General features: G+C 45.9%; 1 pseudogene; it reads left to right on the top strand.

Moving 5' to 3' along the window:
* Nucleotides 1–18822, top strand: part of LOC121543387 — an 83967-nt pseudogene that overhangs the window by 25410 nt on the left and 39735 nt on the right.

Raw genomic sequence — 18822 nt, 5'->3', positions numbered from 1 at the left:
TGATGACATTCCCTGGCTGTGGAGTTTGTTATAGTGTGTTGATGACGTTCCCTGGCTGTGGAGTTTGTTATAGTGTGTTGATGACGTTCCCCTGGCTGTGGAGTTTGTTATAGTGTGTTGATGACATTCCCTGGCTGTGGAGTTTGTTATAGTGTGTTGATGACATTCCCTGGCTGTGGAGTTTGTTATAGTGTGTTGATGACATTCCCTGGCTGTGGAGTTTGTTATAGTGTGTTGATGACATTCCCTGGCTGTGGAGTTTGTTATAGTATGTTGATGACATTCCCTGGCTGTGGACTTTGTTATAGTGTGTTGATGACATTCCCTGGCTGTGGAGTTTGTTATAGTGTGTTGATGACATTCCCTGGCTGTGGAGTTTGTTATAGTGTGTTGATGATGTTCCCTGGCTGTGGAGTTTGTTATAGTGTGTTGATGACATTCCCTGGCTGTGGAGTTTGTTATAGTGTGTTGATGACATTCCCTGGCTGTGGAGTTTGTTATAGTGTGTTGATGACATTCCCTGGCTGTGGAGTTTGTTATAGTGTGTTGATGACATTCCCTGGCTGTGGAGTTTGTTATAGTGTGTTGATAACATTCCTGGCTGGTTTGTTATAGTGTGTTGACTCGGCTGTGGAGTTTGTTATAGTGTGTTGATGACGTTCCCTGGCTGTGGAGTTTGTTATAGTGTGTTGATGACATTCCCTGGCTGTGGAGTTTGTTATAGTGTGTTGATAACATTCCCTGGCTGTGGAGTTTGTTATAGTGTGTTGATGATGTTCCCTGGCTGTGGAGATTGTTATAGTGTGTTGATGACATTCCCTGGCTGTGGAGTTTGTTATAGTGTGTTGATGACGTTCCCTGGCTGTGGAGTTTGTTATAGTGTGTTGATGACATTCCCTGGCTGTGGAGCTGCAAAAACACAAACAAGATGATTAAGAAAAGCTTCTCTCTGGTCTAGTTATTTTTTCCATCTTGAGATCTAACTGAGATCTAACTAATCTCTCTCTCTCTGCGACTTTCTCCCAGGCCCTGGCTACCCACCCACTCAACTCATCCTAACACGTTTGTTTGAATGATAGCCTAAACCCTCCTTCCCATTCCCTGTAAGGTCAGGTGTGCCCCCGGTACCTCGTCAGCTAGCCACCCTGCAGCTGCAGGTGTGCAGCCCCTGTTATAGCTCAAAAACCAGCCCCTCCTCCGTACCCCTGTCCCTATGCCATTGCCAGAGCCCCACCCCTCCTCGCCCCACAAACCTCTATCCTTATGCCAGCCGCATCCCCAATACAGTCGCAATGCCAGCCTTAAAACCCCCTAACCCCTCCCCATATCCCTGTCCTTATGCCAATCTTCCCTCTACCAACCCCCTCTCTCCTCCTCTGAGCCTACCATCCAACTGATGACTCTCTCCCCTATAATTGCTGCTGTTTGTGGGGGAGGTAGTTGACTAACTCAGGTAGAGAGAGAGAGAGAGAGAAGCCTCTTAAATCACACCCAGGGCCTAAGTCATTTCCCATCGCGGCACTTCCCTCCCGCATTATTACAGCAAAATGTAAGCATTTAGCTGCCGCCGCCGCATGCTAAGTGCCATGTGCCGCGATGACGACAGCATAACTCTCCAGCTTTTGTGGACAACGCTGCTTCGTCTAATGGCCTCAGCGCACCTCATTTAGTAGCTGGTAATTGTAGTGATTATGACGTGAAAAAACTACAGTCGCTGGCAGGAGAAATAAAGTCCATTAACTTCACATAAACATTAACTCTCTTAACGTACCCCGCTTTGAAGGGAAAACGGAGGCTGCATCATCAGATTGGAATTAGAAAGTAGCTCTGCTCTAACTCTCAATTTAGAAAGCTAATGCGGCTAGGAGGGAGAGAGGGGGAGGGGGAGGGAGGGAGGGAGGGAGGGAGGGAGGGAGGGAGGGAGGGGGAGGGAGGGAGAGGGAGAGGGGGAGGTGGGGAGGGAGGGAGGGAGGGAGGGGGGGGAGGGGGGTCGAGATGATGATCAGAGAGTTAAAGGTGCAGAAGTGTTGTGGGGATGTTTTCATTTGATCCAAACACACACGTTTGTGATGATGAGGAAGAGCTGAAAGCCTAGTAGTTAGTGATTGGATGTACAGGGGGGTTGTTATGGTGGTGATGATAATACTACTGCTGTATAGCATTGAGAGTAAAGAGAGGAGAGTAGGACTATGATGATGTTTATGAAGCTGGATGATGGTGATTACAACAATAACTCATTCTTTCATGTGTGTGTCTAGAAAGTTTCATGAGTATGATGGCTTTCAAATAATAACACATCCTGAAGCTACAGTATCCCTCTCTCTCCCTCCCTCCCTCCGTCCCTTCCCATTTTTTCTATCTCGCCATCTCTACTTCTCTCTCACTCTGTGTGTCTCCCTCTTTTAGTGCGTGAGCTGCAGGCGCACCATGAGGCCCGCGAGGACCCTGACGTGCACCCGGAGGAGAACACCCAGGAGTTCATGGGCGTTCTCATCAAGGGCCTGGCCAAGCTCAAGAAGATCCCTGAGGCTGTCAAGGCCATCATGGAGCGTCTGGAGCCTGAGCTGAAGCAGATACTGAAGAGATCCACTACCCAGATAGCTGACCACGCCTACCAGAGAGGAGAGAACCTGGCCACAGAGAGCCAGCCCAGGTAGGGAGGGGTGGAGGGAGGAATGGTGGGGTGGAGGTAGGGATGGAGAGGTGGAGGTAGGGATGGAGAGGTGGAGGTAGGGATGGAGGGGGGGAGATAGGGATGGAGAAATGGGATGGAGGGGGGAGATAGGGATGGAAGGGGGGAGGTAGGGATGGGGGGGACGAAGGGGTAGGATGGAGGGGTGAAGGTAGGGATGGAAGGTGGGGTGGAGGTAGAGATGGAGGGTGGGGTAGCAGACCATGCCTACCAGAGAGGAGAGAACCTGGCCACAGAGTGCCAGCCCACGTGAGGAAAGAGGGAGGGAGGGAGGGAGGGAGGGAGGGGAAATGGGTTTGGTTATTCAGTGAGAAAGGGTGTGGGTGGAGGAGAATAAATGATAAGGGGACGGGGTTTGGGGACATTGGCCCTGTTTGAAAATCAAATGCTTTCCTTCCTTGAGCGAACACTGATCTCATATTCCTGGATAAGTGAGAGCTATGAAGTCGAACCCTCAATTTTTACCTATCCAATCATGTGGAATTTGTGATTTCTTCAAGGAGGGAAGGAAGGATGTATTGTAGGTTTTCAAACAGGGCCTTTGGGTGTAGTTTTGTCCACCTCACTGGCTGAGGTGAGGTAGGAACAGTAGAGGAGAGGTACTGTATGTATCTGAGGTGAGGTAGGAACACTAGAGCAGAGGTACTGTATGTATCTGAGGTGAGGTAGGAACACTAGAGCAGAGGTACTGTATGTATCTGAGGTGAGGTAGGAACACTAGAGCAGAGGTACTGTATGTATCTGAGGTGAGGTAGGAACACTAGAGCAGAGGTACTGTATGTATCTGAGGTGAGGTAGGAACACTAGAGCAGAGGTACTGTATGTATCTGAGGTGAGGTAGGAACACTAGAGCAGAGGTACTGTATGTATCTGAGTGTCTATCACTAATAAGCCAACAAACCATCAAGCAAGAAGAGTTTCACTTGAAACCTGGGCTTTTCTATCCTAGATCTTTTCTATCCTAGCTCTTTAGCTTTAGACAGAGTACGACGAGGGTGTTTGGGGAGTGAGTGAACTGCTAGACAATTATTTTGGATTAGTTTCTATCCCCCCTTTCACTGTCTCTCCCCACCTCATTGTAGAAACCCTAATAAAGCAAATGGTTAAGCCACCCTCTCCTCAGTCTCCTCTGTTCTCCGTCTCCTCCATCTCCTCAGTCTCCTCTGTTCTCCGTCTCCTCCATCTCCTCAGTCTCCTCTGTTCTCCATCTCCTCATTCTCCTCTGTTCTCCATCTCCTCAGTCTCCTCTGTTCTCTATCTCCTCAGACTCCTCTGTTCTCCATCTCCTCAGCCTCCTCTGTTCTCCATATCCTCAGTCTCCTCTGTTCTCCATCCCCTCAGTCTCCTCTGTTCTCCATCTCCTCAGTCTCCTCTGTTCTCCAACTCTTCAGCCTCCTCTGTTCTCCATCTCCTCAGCCTCCTCTGTTCTCCATCTCCTCAGTCTCCTCTGTTCTCCATCTCCTCAGTCTCCTCTGTTCTCCATCTCCTCAATCTCCTCTGTTCTCCAACTCCTCAGACTCCTCTGTTCTCCATCTCCTCAGCCTCCTCTGTTCTCCATCTCCTCAGCCTCCTCTGTTCTCCATCTCCTCAGTCTCCTCTGTTCTCCATCTCCCAGTCCGTTTATTGCTAGCTGTTTGATTCTTTTCTCCTCTACCTCTATTGTACCCCATTGGATCAATTCCAGCCGTTTCCCCGCACGTTATTCATAACTCCCTCATTTAAGGAAAAGGAGTAATCCATAAAGCCAAGCCTCTTTTCCCCTCGGCATTCATTCACTCCGCAGAAAAAGAACAGGAAAACAAAAGCTACTGGAAGAGAAGGGATATAATGACGGCACTTAAGAAAGCACTTACCTTCAGCACTTGTTTTCTTTGGCCTCCGTTTCTCTCGTGTTCTCTCTGTCTGTTTTCATGGTGTCTGTGTCTGTAGCTTGTGCCCTCTAATCTTAGCCGTTTTTGACGTTTCAAGAGGTGGTCGTTGGTTCAGCTCTCCTGAAGCATTGTGGGCACTGGGTAGATTAATGCTGAGGCCTTGGCTGCATTTCATTTCAGAAAGGTTGTCTCCCTCCCCTCTTTCCTAGTCGCTTACTCCCCTTTATGGATCTTACATGACTGGATAGGTTAAGGCAATATGGAGAAACTACGTGGAGTTTAACTGACACCTACCCAGTTAGTCAGTATGAAGGAAACCAGGTAGTTTTAACTGACACCTACCCAGTTAGTCAGTATGAAGGAAACCAGGTAGTTTTAGCTGACACCTACCCAGTTAGTCAGTATGGAGGAAACCAGGTAGTTTTAACTGACACCTACCCAGTTAGTCAGTATGAAGGAAACCAGGTAGTTTTAGCTGACACCTACCCAGTTAGTCAGTATGGAGGAAACTGACACCTACCCAGTTAGTCTCTGATCTGTTAAGGGGAGTGAACAAGGGCAAAAGGGAGGGGACAACCTTTTGGGATGCTATGCAACACCAGGGATAGTCTAGTCAGACAGCCAATCAGGTGTTAAACACAGTGGAGGCAGGACACCTGCCATGGACCATGATAAAACAGACTCACTGCTGCTTTAAACATGACGAGGCACGCACACACACACACACACACACACACACACACACACACACACACACACACACACACACACACACACACACACACACACACACACACACACACACACACACACACACACACACACACACACACACAGTCCATTGAACTTGAAGCATTTAATATATAGACTGTGTTGTTATTCTGTCAGAGATGTTCGGTCAGGCCTTGTCTCCCATCGTGTGCTGAATCTCATTTGACCCCAGTATAGGACGACACAATGTAGCTTGTTTTCAACCCCACCTTCTCCATATAGTTTTTAGTTTACTGTGTGTATCACAGGAGGTTGGTGGCACCTTAATTGGGGAGGACGGGTTCGTGGTAATCGCTGGAGCGGAGTAGGGGAATGGTATGCCATTCCATGAACTCCGTTCCAGCCATTATTATGAGCCTTTCTCCCCTCAGCAGCCTCCACTAGTGTGTATGTACATATACTTGTGTTTGTGCACACACACAAGTTCAAGCTGAGGCCTGTTGCTATGGAAACCCCTATGGAAGTAGTGTAGCAAGGTGTTATTTTCTTGCATAATGTACAACACAGAGATAGTGCTGTTCAGTAGACAATGCCCAGACTAAAGGGTTCCTCAAAAACATCCTTAGTGTGCAGTCCTTTGATTTTAATACAGATCTAAAGCCTACTTCCTGTGCTTTCTCTCTTATTCTAATCTAATGTTAGAGGAATGTAGTTGACATGGTGATATAGGGGACAGTAAGATGGCTAGCTAGATGGTGTCACAGACATATTGAATTGTCATATTGTGAAACAGTCTTTTTTTTTAAGATCTGTTGGTGTTTATCCTGGTTAGGCTTGCAAAATTCTGGTAACTTTCCCAAAATTCCCAGGGTTTCTAGAAATCCGTGTTGGAAGCCTGGGAATTCTGCAACCCAGGTATGTCTGTTGATGCAACTAGCCATGTTTTGGACTATGGCTGATCATATAGTGAGTTTATTTCAAATAGCCAATTATGTGTGTGTTGGGGTCTGTTTGTGTGTGTGTGTGTCGGGGTGATGACCAGGCACAGTCACTTAGCGTAATGGTTCCCGTGAAGACACTACAGGGGACAATAAATAACATTCTCCTGGTTGAGTTAGGGCCCCAGCTAGCCCACCTCACACTGCATGCTAAACACACACACACACACACACACACACACACATTCTCTTTCACTCAACACACACATATGTATTAACACACAGACTAATTCACACTTAAACACATGCACACACACACACACACACCCTGAATGACCGGTTGACCGCGGCGCGTGATCCCTCTCTCTGCCATCCATCACCTGGGTGTCAGTTGGTTCAACCCTTCTGGGAAATGAGGAGCAGTATTTCAGGGATTTGAGAAGATCTATTAGAACGGCCTCCTCTGTCAGATAATGAGGGGAATGGGACTCTCTCTCCTCTTCCTTCTCTGTTCTCTAGAACGAGAGAGATTCATCACATGGAACGAGGGATGAGAAAAGAAAACAGGCCAAAGGTAGATAGGGAATGAGGTGACGGTCAGAACCTGGTGGGGGGGCTGTGTGTCTGTCTGTGTTGAAGAGAGATCCCATTGTTTCTCCTCACCACATAAGACGGACACCTCATGCTCGCTGAGGTATGTCTCATTGTGATTTGTACCTGTCCCTAACCATTCATAACATGCATCCTCCCTGTCTGTCTCTAACCATTCATAACATAACATACACCCACCCTCCCTCCCTCCCTGTCCCTAACCATTCATAACATGACATACACCCACCCACCCTCCCTCCCTGTCTCTCTAACCATTCATAACATGCATCCTCCCTGTCTGTCTCTAACCATTCATAACATAACATACACCCACCCTCCCTCCCTCCCTGTCCCTAACCATTCATAACATGACATACACCCACCCACCCTCCCTCCCTGTCTCTCTAACCATTCATAACATGCATCCTCCCTGTCTGTCTCTAACCATTCATAACATAACATACACCCACCCTCCCTCCCTCCCTGTCCCTAACCATTCATAACATACACCAACCCTGTCTGCCAGCCTAGTGACAGGCAACCAACCAAACACCCTCCCTGTCTGCCAGCCTAGTGACAAACTACCAACCAAACACTCCCCATCCGTCTCCCTCTCTCTTTCTCACATCCTTCATTCTACCCCACTCAATATTTTTTGATGTAACATTCCTCTGTTTAAAAAGGTATTTGAAAAAAAAATCCCATCTCTCTCGCACGCACGCACTCACTCACGCATTCACTCACTCACTCGTCATTCCACACAGTACCTCCTCTAGTGTTCGTCTAACGTTCAGATCCGGCAGGGAGTTTAGCAAAACCTTCCTCAGTAAATAAAGTCAGAAGTGTCCCCACATCCCCGAAAACAAAAGACCACCAGATGTGTGTGAGTCCTAGTGGACCCAGAGACTTTGACAGATGCTGCTAATTGTAGTCAGAGCCAGCTGCCTCTGTGCGACTGGGGAAGCACTCTGCCAGTACCCCGACTGTTCTTTTAAACCGCTCAGCCCAAACCAGCTACCTGGATGAGGCCCCTTTTGCCTGCCGATTTGAAATAGATTTATGAATGTTTATTATGTTCATGTATTCTAAATGCTGAGTTCTAAATGTTGCTGAGGTAGGTTGGTTAATGCCACCCGTACAAAGCCTAATCTCAGCTGAGGAGACTCTAAACTGAAAGCTAATGCCTGGCCTTTGGCTCAGTGGGCTGACAACTTGAGTTTGAAACCTGTTTGGTCACATTTACTCTGTTGGCTCTAGTGTTGTATATTTCAGATCAAAATACTTAGAGAGTATGCTTAGATTGTTAAATACTTCTCTGATCTGTAGTACCTTACTACAACAAAGTGCTTCACTCCTGTTCCAACAGATATATGCACTTAACCAACCACAATTAAAAGAACACTTATTGAATTTTCCCTCTTTACATTGAAAGATTGGTCCTTGTGTGGACTGGTGGAGGCTGAAGAGTTGAAATATATATTCATCATTTAGCTTTTGCATTGAGCTGAAGGTCAGCATGGTTTTCACTACTACGCATTAGTTTAGCCGTTAGTAGACAGTTATTGAATGAGAGTCATTTAGAGTAGAGATGAGTTTTTAGACCTGGAGGCTGACAGGAGCGGTGCTGCCTTCGAGAGACCTCCTGATGGTCCAAGATCAGTTGTCTTTACCTCTGTTCTAACTCTAAACCTGTATGAGCCTCACAACACAACTGACCTGGGATGAATTGATAAGAACAGTTTGAATTGCTGTTTGACTATCAACCGTCCTCCCTTCCTTAACGTAATCACTCTAACACTGCTGGACAGGTGAAACCCTATGAAGGAAGGAAGGGTGCATTTGAAAGAAATTCAAACTAGGCCTTAGTACCTGCTGCATCTTAGGGCCCTTTTTGTATACTCTTCAAATGCATCTTTCCTTTCCTCCGTTCCTTGAAGTAATCACTGATCTGACATAAGGTCTTGGTGTAAGCAAGCCTGCATTCATTACATTGGTTTCACCAATTAAGTAATGTCAGAAGGGAGGAAGGAAGGAAGGAGGCATTTCGAGTATTCAAACAGGGCCAAAGTTTGGGCTGTGTATCGCAGCTTCTTCACCTGTTATCCCTCCAGCCGTCCTCACCACATCCTCTATCTCTGCTGCCCTCTGCAGGCTGCTGCTGGAACTGCTGGAGCTGCTGTTTGACAAGTTCAATGCGGTGGCTGCGGCCCACAGTGTGGTGCTGGCCCACCTGCAGCAGATCGTGGTGTCCCCCAACGGAGCCCAGGAGGGCATCAAGCTCTATGAGCAAGCTGACGTCTCCGCTAAGATCCAGACCGTGCTCCAGGTCAGTTCAAGTTTAAAATGTCATGTTTTGAATCAATCACAGTCCCGAATCCCTGTAAATAAAACATTAAAACATATCTACAAAGATCCATCTGCCGTTCTGTGTATCCATAAAGATTCACGGGTGATTTGGCAGCAGACGATTTGCACACTTGTGGTTAAACCTTTAGACTGTGAAAGCATGGATTAGGCTTCCATGAGCAAGAATGATAATAATAAAATAATAATAATAATATGCCATTTAGCAGACGCTTTTATCCAAAGCGACTTACAGTCATGCGTGCATACATTTTTTTTGTGTATGGGTGGTCCCGGGGATCGAACCCACTACCTTGGCGTTACAAGCGCCGTGCTCTACCAGCTGAGCTACAGAGGACCACATCATGATCACACATGATCACACATGATGCTAACTAGCAGAGACAAGACTCAATGTTCTGACATGAACTACAACGACACAAACCGATAAAGCCTTACCTTTAGTGACGACAATCTTTTACATCATTACTAATGCTGATTGACTATTTACTGTACACATTCAATGAAGAAATCAATCTGGATTATTTATATGCAGCCCGGGGGTGTGTGTGTGTGAAAGCATGCTGTATCCATAACAACAGTGATGTAGGTTAATTCCTGGAGAGAATGCTGTTAACTCTGTATGTGTGTTCTGCATCCAGCTATGAATCCTGGCAGTGTTTCACCCAACACTCGTTTGTGCAGCCAGTCAATGTTGTCTTTCTTTTCAAAGAGATTATTCTTGTGGAACGAGTGCTGAGAACATGATGAAAGTATGTCAGGCGAAATGCAGTTCCTGAGCTATCTATACACAAACGTGGGCACGGACCACGCACACACGCGCACACACACACACACACACACACACGTGTATAAAAAAACACATTCAAGCATACACACAAACACACACATTCAAACAAACACACATCCATTCAAACACACACACATAAGCACACACAAAAACTCTCTCCACTAGTCTAGTCAGTGAGTGCTGGGGGTGCCTGCCTGCCATGGGCGTTCCTCAGGGATCTGTCATAGGTCACTTCCAAACAGCTGCTCATCTCCTCAGCCAATCAGACGGGAGCAGAGAGCAAACACAGTGCAGCCGACACGCACCAATTAAAGGACTATAATTAAACCAGGCAATCAGGGAAAGTGCCTGTTCCAATATGTGTCACAACGAAAATCAACCAGATGTTGTTGTTTTATTTTTATTTCTGGGGGGGGGGGGCTCCTAATCTGACACAATGATAAAATCCATAGCGCTTCATTTCTTCCGTCGTGTTGTAAGGCGTAAGCCTGTGTGTAGGTGGGCACATTTCAGAGTGTAGTGAAGTGTGGAAATGAGCAGAGTGATGATAACGGAACACAGGCCTGATGATGAAACAGAGGGAGACAGAGGGCGACAGAGGGAGACAGAGGGAGACAGAGGGAGACAGAGGAGACAGAGGGAGACAGAGGGAGACAGAGGGAGACAGAGGGAGACAGAGGGGACATTGGCTAGGGAACTGCCAGTCACGCTGGGGAAATGTTCCAGTAACGTGTAGCTAGCTACTTCCTGTGAAGAGACTCATTGTGAGGTGTAGCTCCAGGATATTATCCCTTCACACATGTGAGTGATGGCTGGGCTCCAGCTAAAGCTCTGAGCATTAAAGAGCCTACAGCCAAACTACACATGGAGGAGTGTGAGGATCTACATTATGGCTCTAGGACTGGTTTTCTAGATGTGGTCTCTGACTGTTCACTCCAGACCAGTCTGCTGCCATACAGCTTGGTCTGTATGCATAAGGCTTCCATGAGCAAGAATGATCACACATGATGCTAACTAGCAGAGACAAGACTCACTGTTCTGATATGAAGTACAACGACACAAACCGATAAAGCCTTACCTTTAGTGACGACAATCTTTTACATCATTACTAATGCTGATTGACTATTTACTGTACACATTCAATGTAGAAATCAATCTGGATTATTTATATGCAGCCCGGGGTGTGTGTGTGTGTGAAAGCAGTTCATGTCCGATAGTGTCTCTCCAAGTTAGCATATATATATATATTTTTTTTATCATCTATTTTAAAAATCTTTTTAGACATTTTTTTGTTTACACCAGACAGGAAGATACACATAGGAACAACCACCTGCCCAGACCCACCTGCCCAGACCCACCTGCCCACACCCCCATCCCTAGTGCCTGCATTATTGTTCGCCACATGGCCTTAAATTGTACCAATTTGTTTTTCTCGGTCGCCCATGCTATTTCAATAATAAATCATTCGATTTCTCCATTGTGTTGTTGATGGCGGATTGATTGATTTCCAGGTTTTTAGTATACATTTTCTCAAGATGAGTGATGAGAAGAGAATCGTCCAGCCTATCACAATACCCCCATATGCCATGTTTTGAAATATGCAGACGGATTAAAAGTTGTAATACTTCTGACAGACAACTTTCTACCTCCGCCCATAACTGTTGTTTTTTTATAGCGTTATGGAGTCATTGTTAGTTTTACACATAAGACATAACTCTGCCGTTGTGATGTAGAGTTTGTGAATTTTGTCTCTGCTATAATAAATTACATAATTAAGCAATAAGGCCTGAGGTGGTGTGGTATATGGCCAAAGGGCTGTTCTTATGCACGACGCAACGTGAAGTGCCTGGATACAGGCCTTAGCCGTGGTAAATTGGCCATATACCACAATCCCCCGAGGTGCCTTATTGCTATTATAAACTGGTTACCAACGTAATTAGAGCAGTACAAATAAATGTTTGGTCATATCAGACCGTATACCACGGCTGTCAGCCAATCAGCATTCAGGGCTCCAACCACCCAGTTTATACATTTGTTTATAATAGTTCTGACAGACAACTTTCTACATCCGCCCATAACTTTTGGTCTTTATAGCGTTCCCAGAAAGCACAGATTATTGAGTCATAGTTTTACACTTAAGACATGCCTTTGTGCTGTAGAGTTGTGAATTTTGTCTCTGGTATTATAATAAATTCTATAAATTAGTTTATACTGGATTAAGTGTACATTTTTATTAACTGTAATTTTGTTAATTTTGCTCCAACATTCAAATCAAATCAAATCAAATTTTATTGGCCACATGCGCCAAATACAACAGGTGCAGACATTACAGTGAAATGCTTACTTACAGCCCTTAACCAACAGTGCATTTATTTTTAACAAAAAATCCCAAAAAAAGTGTTGAGGAAAAAAGAGCAGAAGTAAAATAAAATAACAGTAGGGGAGGCTATATATACAGGGGGTACCGTTGCAGAGTCAATGTGTGGGGGGCACCGGCTAGTTGAGGTAGTTTAAGTAATATGTACATGTGGGTAGAGTTAAAGTGACTATGCATAAATAATTAACAGAGTAGCAGCAGCGTAAAAGGATGGGGTGGGGGGGGGGGCAGTGCAAATAGTCCGGGTAGCCATGATTAGCTGTTCAGGAGTCTTATGGCTTGGGGGTAGAAGCTGTTGAGAAGTCTTTTGGACCTAGACTTGGCACTCCGGTACCGCTTGCCGTGCGGTAGCAGAGAGAACAGTCTATGACTAGGGTGGCTGGAGTCTTTGACAATTTTGAGGGCCTTCCTCTGACACCGCCTGGTATAGAGGTCCTGGATGGCAGGAAGCTTGGCCCCAGTGATGTAGTGGGCCGTACGCACTACCCTCTGTGCCTTGCGGTCAGAGGCCAAGCAGTTGCCATACCAGCTCGATGGTGCAGCTGTAGAATTTTTTGAGGATCTGAGGACCCATGCCAAATCTTTTCAGTCTCCTGAGGTGGAATAGGCTTTGTCGTGCCCTCTTCATGACTGTCTTGGTGTGTTTGGACCATGATAGTTCGTTGGTGATGTGGACACCAAGGAACTTGAAGCTCTCAACCTGTTCCACTACAGCCCCGTCGATGAGAATGGGGGCGTGCTCAGTGCTCTTTTTTTTCCTGTAGTCCACAATCATCTCCTTTGTCCTGGTCACGTTGAGGGAGAGGTTGTTATCCTGGCACCACACGGCCAGGTCTCTGACCTCCTCCCTATAGGCTGTCTCATCGTTGTCGGTGATCAGGCCTACCACTGTTGTGTCGTTGGCAAACTTAATGATGGTGTTGGAGTCGTGCCTGGCCATGCAGTCATGGGTGAACAGGGAGTACAGGAGGGGACTGAACACGCACCCCTGAGGGGCCCCCGTGTTGAGGATCAGTGTGGCAGATGTGTTGTTACCTACCCTTACTACCTGGGGGCGGCCCGTCAGGAAATCCAGGATCCAGTTGCAGAGGGAGGTGTTTAGTCCCAGGATCCTTAGCTTAGTGATGAGCTTTGAGAGCACTATGGTGTTGAATGCTGAGCTGTAGTCAATGAATAGCATTCTCACGTAGGTGTTCCTCTTGTCCAGGTGGGAAAGGGCAGTGTGGAGTGCAATAGAGATTGCATCATCTGTGGATCTGTTGGGGCGATATGCAAATTGGAGTGGGTCTAGAGTTTCTGGGATAATGGTGTTGATGTGAGCCATGACCAGCCTTTCAAAGCACTTCATGGCTACAGACGTCAGTGCTACGGGTCGGTAGTCATTTAGGCAGGTTATCTTAGAGTCCTTGGGCACGGGGACTATGGTGGTCTGCTTGAAACATGTTGGTATTACAGACTCAGTCAGGGACATGTTGAAAATGTCAGTGAAGACACTTGCCAGTTGGTCAGCACATGCTCGGAGTACATGTCCTGGTAATCCGTCTGGCCCTGCGGCCTTGTGAATGTTGACATGCTTAAAAGTCTTACTCACATCGGCTACGGAGAGCGTGATCACATAGTCATCCGGAGCAGCTGGTGCTCTCATGCATGCTTCAGTGTTGCTTGCCTCGAAGCGAGCATAGAAGTGGTTTAGCTCGTCTGGAAGTCTTGTGTCACTGGGAAGCTCGCGGCTGTGCTTCCCTTTGTAGTCTGTAATAGTTTTCAAGCCCTGCCACATCCGACGAGCGTCAGAGCCAGTGTAGTACGATTCAATCTTAGTCCTGTATTGACTCTTTGCCTGTTTGATGGTTCGTCGGAGGGCATAGCGGGATTTCTTATAAGCGTCCGGGTTAGAGTCCCGCTCCTTGAAAGCGGCAGCTCTACCCTTTAGCTCAGTGCGGATGTTTCCTGTAATCCATGGCTTCTGGTTGGGGTATGTACGTACGGTCACTGTGGGGACGACATCATCAATGCACTTATTGATGAAGCCAATGACTGATGTGGTGTACTCCTCAATGCTATCTGAAGAATCCCGGAACATGTTCCAGTCTGTGCTAGCAAAACAGTCCTGTAGCTTAGCATCTGCGTCATCTGACCACTTTTTTATTAACCGAGTCACTGCTGCTTCCTGCTTTAGTTTTTGCTTATAAGCAGGAATCAGGAGGATAGAGTTATGGTCAGATTTGCCAAATGGAGGGCGAGGGATAGCTTTGTATGCGTCTCTGTGTGTGGAGTAAAGGAGGTCTAGAGTTTTTTTTCCTCTGGTTGCACATTTAACATGCTGGTAGAAATTAGGTAGAATCGATTTAAGTTTCCCTGCATTAAAGTCCCCGGCCACTAGGAGCGCTGCATCTGGATGAGCGTTTTCCTGTTGACTTATGGCCTTATACAGCTCATTCAGTGCAATCTTAATGCCAGCATTGGTTTGTGGTGGTAAATAGACAGCTATGAAACATATAGATGAAAACTCTCTTGGTAAATAGTGTGGTCTACAGCTTATCATAAGATACTCTACCTCAGGCGAGCAAAACCTCGAGACTTCCTTAGTAATTCATTTTGTGCACCAGCTGTTGTTTACAAATATACACAGACCGCCACCCCTTGTCTTACCGGAGTCAGCCGTTCTATCCTGCCGATGTAGCGTATAGCCCGCTAGCTGTATGTTGTCCATGTCGTCGTTCAGCCACGACTCGGTGAAACATAAGATATTACAGTTTTTAATGTCCCGTTGGTAGGATAACCGTAATCTTAGGTCATCCAATTTGTTCTCCAATGATTGAAGATTGGCTAATAGGATTGATGGGAGCTGCAGTTTACTCGCTCGCCGTCGGATCCTTACAAGGCACCCCGACCTACGTCCACGATATCTCCGTCTCTTCCTCATGCGAATGACAGGGATTTGGGCCTTGTCAGGTGTCTGTAGGATATCCTTCACGGCCGCCTCGTTGAAGAAAAAATCTTCGTCCAATACGAGGTGAGTAATCGCTGTTCTGATATCCAGAAGCTCTTTTTGGTTATAAGAGACGATGGCAGAAACATTATGTACAAAATAAATTACAAATAACGCGGAAAAACACACATAATAGTACAATTGGTTAGAGGGCTGTAAAAATTCCCTCCATCTTGTGCCAACATCACTCTCCTAGTTAGCATCGTGTTTGTTTGATTGTGTGTGTGTGTTTGTTTGAATGTGTGTGTTCGATTGTGTGTGTATGTTCGGAATTATTTTAGTTTTTTTATACACGTGTGTGTGTGTGTGTGTGTGCGTGCGTGCGTGGTCCGTGCCCACATGTTTGTGTATAGATAGCTCAGGAACTGCATTTCGCCTGACATACTTTCATCATGTTCTCAGCACTCGTTCCACAAGAATAATCTCTTCTGAAAAGAAAGACAACATTGACTGGCTGCACAAACGAGTGTTGGGTGAAACACTGCCAGGATTCATAGCTGGATGCAGAACACACATACAGAGTTAACAGCATTCTCTCCAGGAATTAACCTACATCACTGTTGTTATGGATACAGCATGCTTTCACATTCACACACACCCCCGGGCTGTATATAAAGAAATCAGATTGATTTCTACATTGAACGTGTACAGTAATTAGTCAATCAGCATTAGTAATGATGTAAAAGTTTGTCGTCAGTAAAGGTAAGGCTTTGTCAGAACAGTGAGTCTTGTCTTTCCTAGTTAGCATCATGTGAAGTAGACCTCCCGAGGGACACAGTGGAGAGTTTTTGCTCTTTTCTATTTTACACTCTGCTCTTTACTTCATCTCTCCCTCACATCTTTTCTCTTCCTCAGTTTCGTCTTGTTCCCAAGTCTCAGAGGGCTAGCGTTCTCTCCCTTTGCTTTTGAGCGGAGAGATGGAGCAAGAGGGAGGGAGGGAGAGAGATGGAGAGAGAGAGACCGGTGGGGGGGAGTGACTGAGAGGGAGGAGAGCAAAGGGAGAGAGAGGTGCAGACTGGGATTGAGTAAATGGTGTTGTCATCACTCCATCAGACCAGGAGTCAGACAGTGACCTTGAGCACATTTCTTTCATTATCTTTTCTTTTCTCTTGCGTTTTCTCTCGCTCTCTCTCTCTTTTCACCCCTCAAAACCACTCAGAGCGAAAAGCAGCGACTCCGCCATGCCAACTGTTGCTAAGCTCACTTCGGGCAGGCAGGCGTGCAGCCAGGCCTTAGGGATCGAAGACGCACTAAGACTTAAATCACATTTTGTCCAAAGCCTACTTTTTTGGAACTGAGGACAATTGCTCTGTCTTATTGAACATTGATTATCTAAGGCCCAGGCCCCTTGATTGGCTCAAAATTGGTCCTTACACTAAGCTGTGATTGGGGAAGTACTGGATAAACAGAGTCGTGATTGGCTGGGCCAACTGATTGCCTGTCGATTTAGTCACCAGTGTTTTACCTCTGTTTGGAGGAGAATATGAAGAGATGGACATAGAGCGGTGAGGACTGGAGGGTTGGCATTGTATACTCTCAAAGCCAGTCAGATGGATAGATAGTTGGATGGAGTTTTGTAAAATAGGCTAAAATCCCAATCTGACCCTTCATGATGTACAACTATGGCCATTGGCTTCCAATTGGCTCAATCACCTACCCTCTACGGCAACTCTACTTTACTGTAGAAAACTAATTGACAATACAACATTCATAACAGTTACATACCAATAAAAAGAGACTAGCCTGCTGGCCTTACTGGGTCGATAGGAACATTAGCCCGAGCTGTTTATGAGGGATAACACACCTGGCACAAATTATTGTCTAGTTCTGTTCCTTCCAGGGGGTGCCCTATACCTGCACCTAGAGGAGAGTAGTTCAAAGTCCGGGTACAGGGGGTGGTTTGGGTCTAAAATGATTTTGTGAGCCTTGCGGAGGGCCCTGACCTTAAAGATCTCATCCAAGCCTGTCTGTTTGACTCCAAGTACCTTGCTTGCTGTGGTGATAATCCTTCTCAGCATATCTTTCTGGCTGACAGTGGCCTTGCCAAACCAACAAACAATACAACAAGTTAAAATACTCTCAACTAAAGATTTATAAAACAATTAGTATAGTCCAGTCAACATCAAAAGATCCCAGCTTGTTGAGAAAGTACAGTCTCTGTTGACTCTTTTTGTAGATCAGGACTGTACATTTACTCCACTGAAGCTTATTGTCCAAGAGGACACCCATATATTTGTATTCCTCTACAATCTCTATCTTCTGACCTCTGATAGAAGTTGCAGAGGTAGGTGTTGTTCGCGTCCTGAAGTCTATGCACATCTTGTTGGTGTTGAGGACCAAGTGTGATTCATCACACCACTCTACAAAGTCGTTTAGGACCGGGCCATGGTGTTCCTCATCACCATGCAACAGGCTGATCAAGGCAGTGTCATCAGCGAACTTACAGTTGAAGTCGGAAGTTTACATACACCTTAGCCAAATACATTTAAACTCAGTTTTTTTTTTTTTTACAATTCCTGACATTTAATCCTAGTACAAATTCCCTGTTTTAGGTCAGTTAGGATCACCACTTTATTTTAAGAATGTGAAATGTCAGAATAATAGTAGAGAGAATGATTTATTTCAGCTTTTATTTATTTCATCACATTCCCGTGGGTCAGAAGTTTACATACACTCAATTAGTATTTGGTAGCATTGCCTTTAAATTGTTTAACTTGGGTCAAACGTTTTGGGTAGCCTTCCACAAGCTTCCCACAATAAGTTGGGTGAATTTTGGCCCATTCCTCCTGACAGAGCTTGTGTAACTGAGTCAGGTTTGTAGACCTCCTTGCTCGCACACGCTTTTTCAGTTCTGCCCACAAATGTTCTATAGGATTGAGGTCAGGGCTTTGTGATGGCCACTCCAGTACCTTGACTTTGTTGTCCTTAAGCCATTTTGTCACAACTTTGGAAGTATGCTTGGGGTCATTGTCCATTTGGAAGACCCATTTGCGACCAAGCTTTAACTTCCTGACTGATGTCTTGAGATGTTGCTTCAATATATCCACATAATTTTCCTTCCTCATGATGCCATCTATTTTATGAAGTGCACCAGTCCCTCCTGCAGCAAAGCACCCCCACAGCATGGTGCTTCACGGTTGGGATGGTGTTCTTCGGCTTGCAAGCCTTCCCCCTTTTCCTCCAAACATAACGATGGTCATTATGGCCAAACAGTTCTATTTTTGTTTCATCAGACCAGAGGACATTTCTCCAAAAAGTACAATCTTTGTCCCCATTTGCAGTTTTAAACCGTAGTCTGTCTTTTTTATGGCAGTTTTGGAGCAGTGGCTTCTTCCTTGCTGAGCGGCCTTTCAGGTTATGTCGACATCGGAATCTTTTTACTGTGGATATAGATACTTTTGTACCTGTTTCCTCCAGCATCTTCACAAGGTCCTTTGCTGTTGTTCTGGGATTGATTTGCACTTTTCGCACCAAAGTATGTTCATCTCTAGGAGACAGA

This window comes from Coregonus clupeaformis, unplaced genomic scaffold, assembly GCF_020615455.1.
Source record: "Coregonus clupeaformis isolate EN_2021a unplaced genomic scaffold, ASM2061545v1 scaf0042, whole genome shotgun sequence".
NCBI classification, from domain to species: Eukaryota; Metazoa; Chordata; class Actinopteri; order Salmoniformes; family Salmonidae; genus Coregonus; species Coregonus clupeaformis.
Note: the sequence above shows the minus strand (reverse complement) of the source record. Positions and strands in the feature narration are given on the sequence as shown.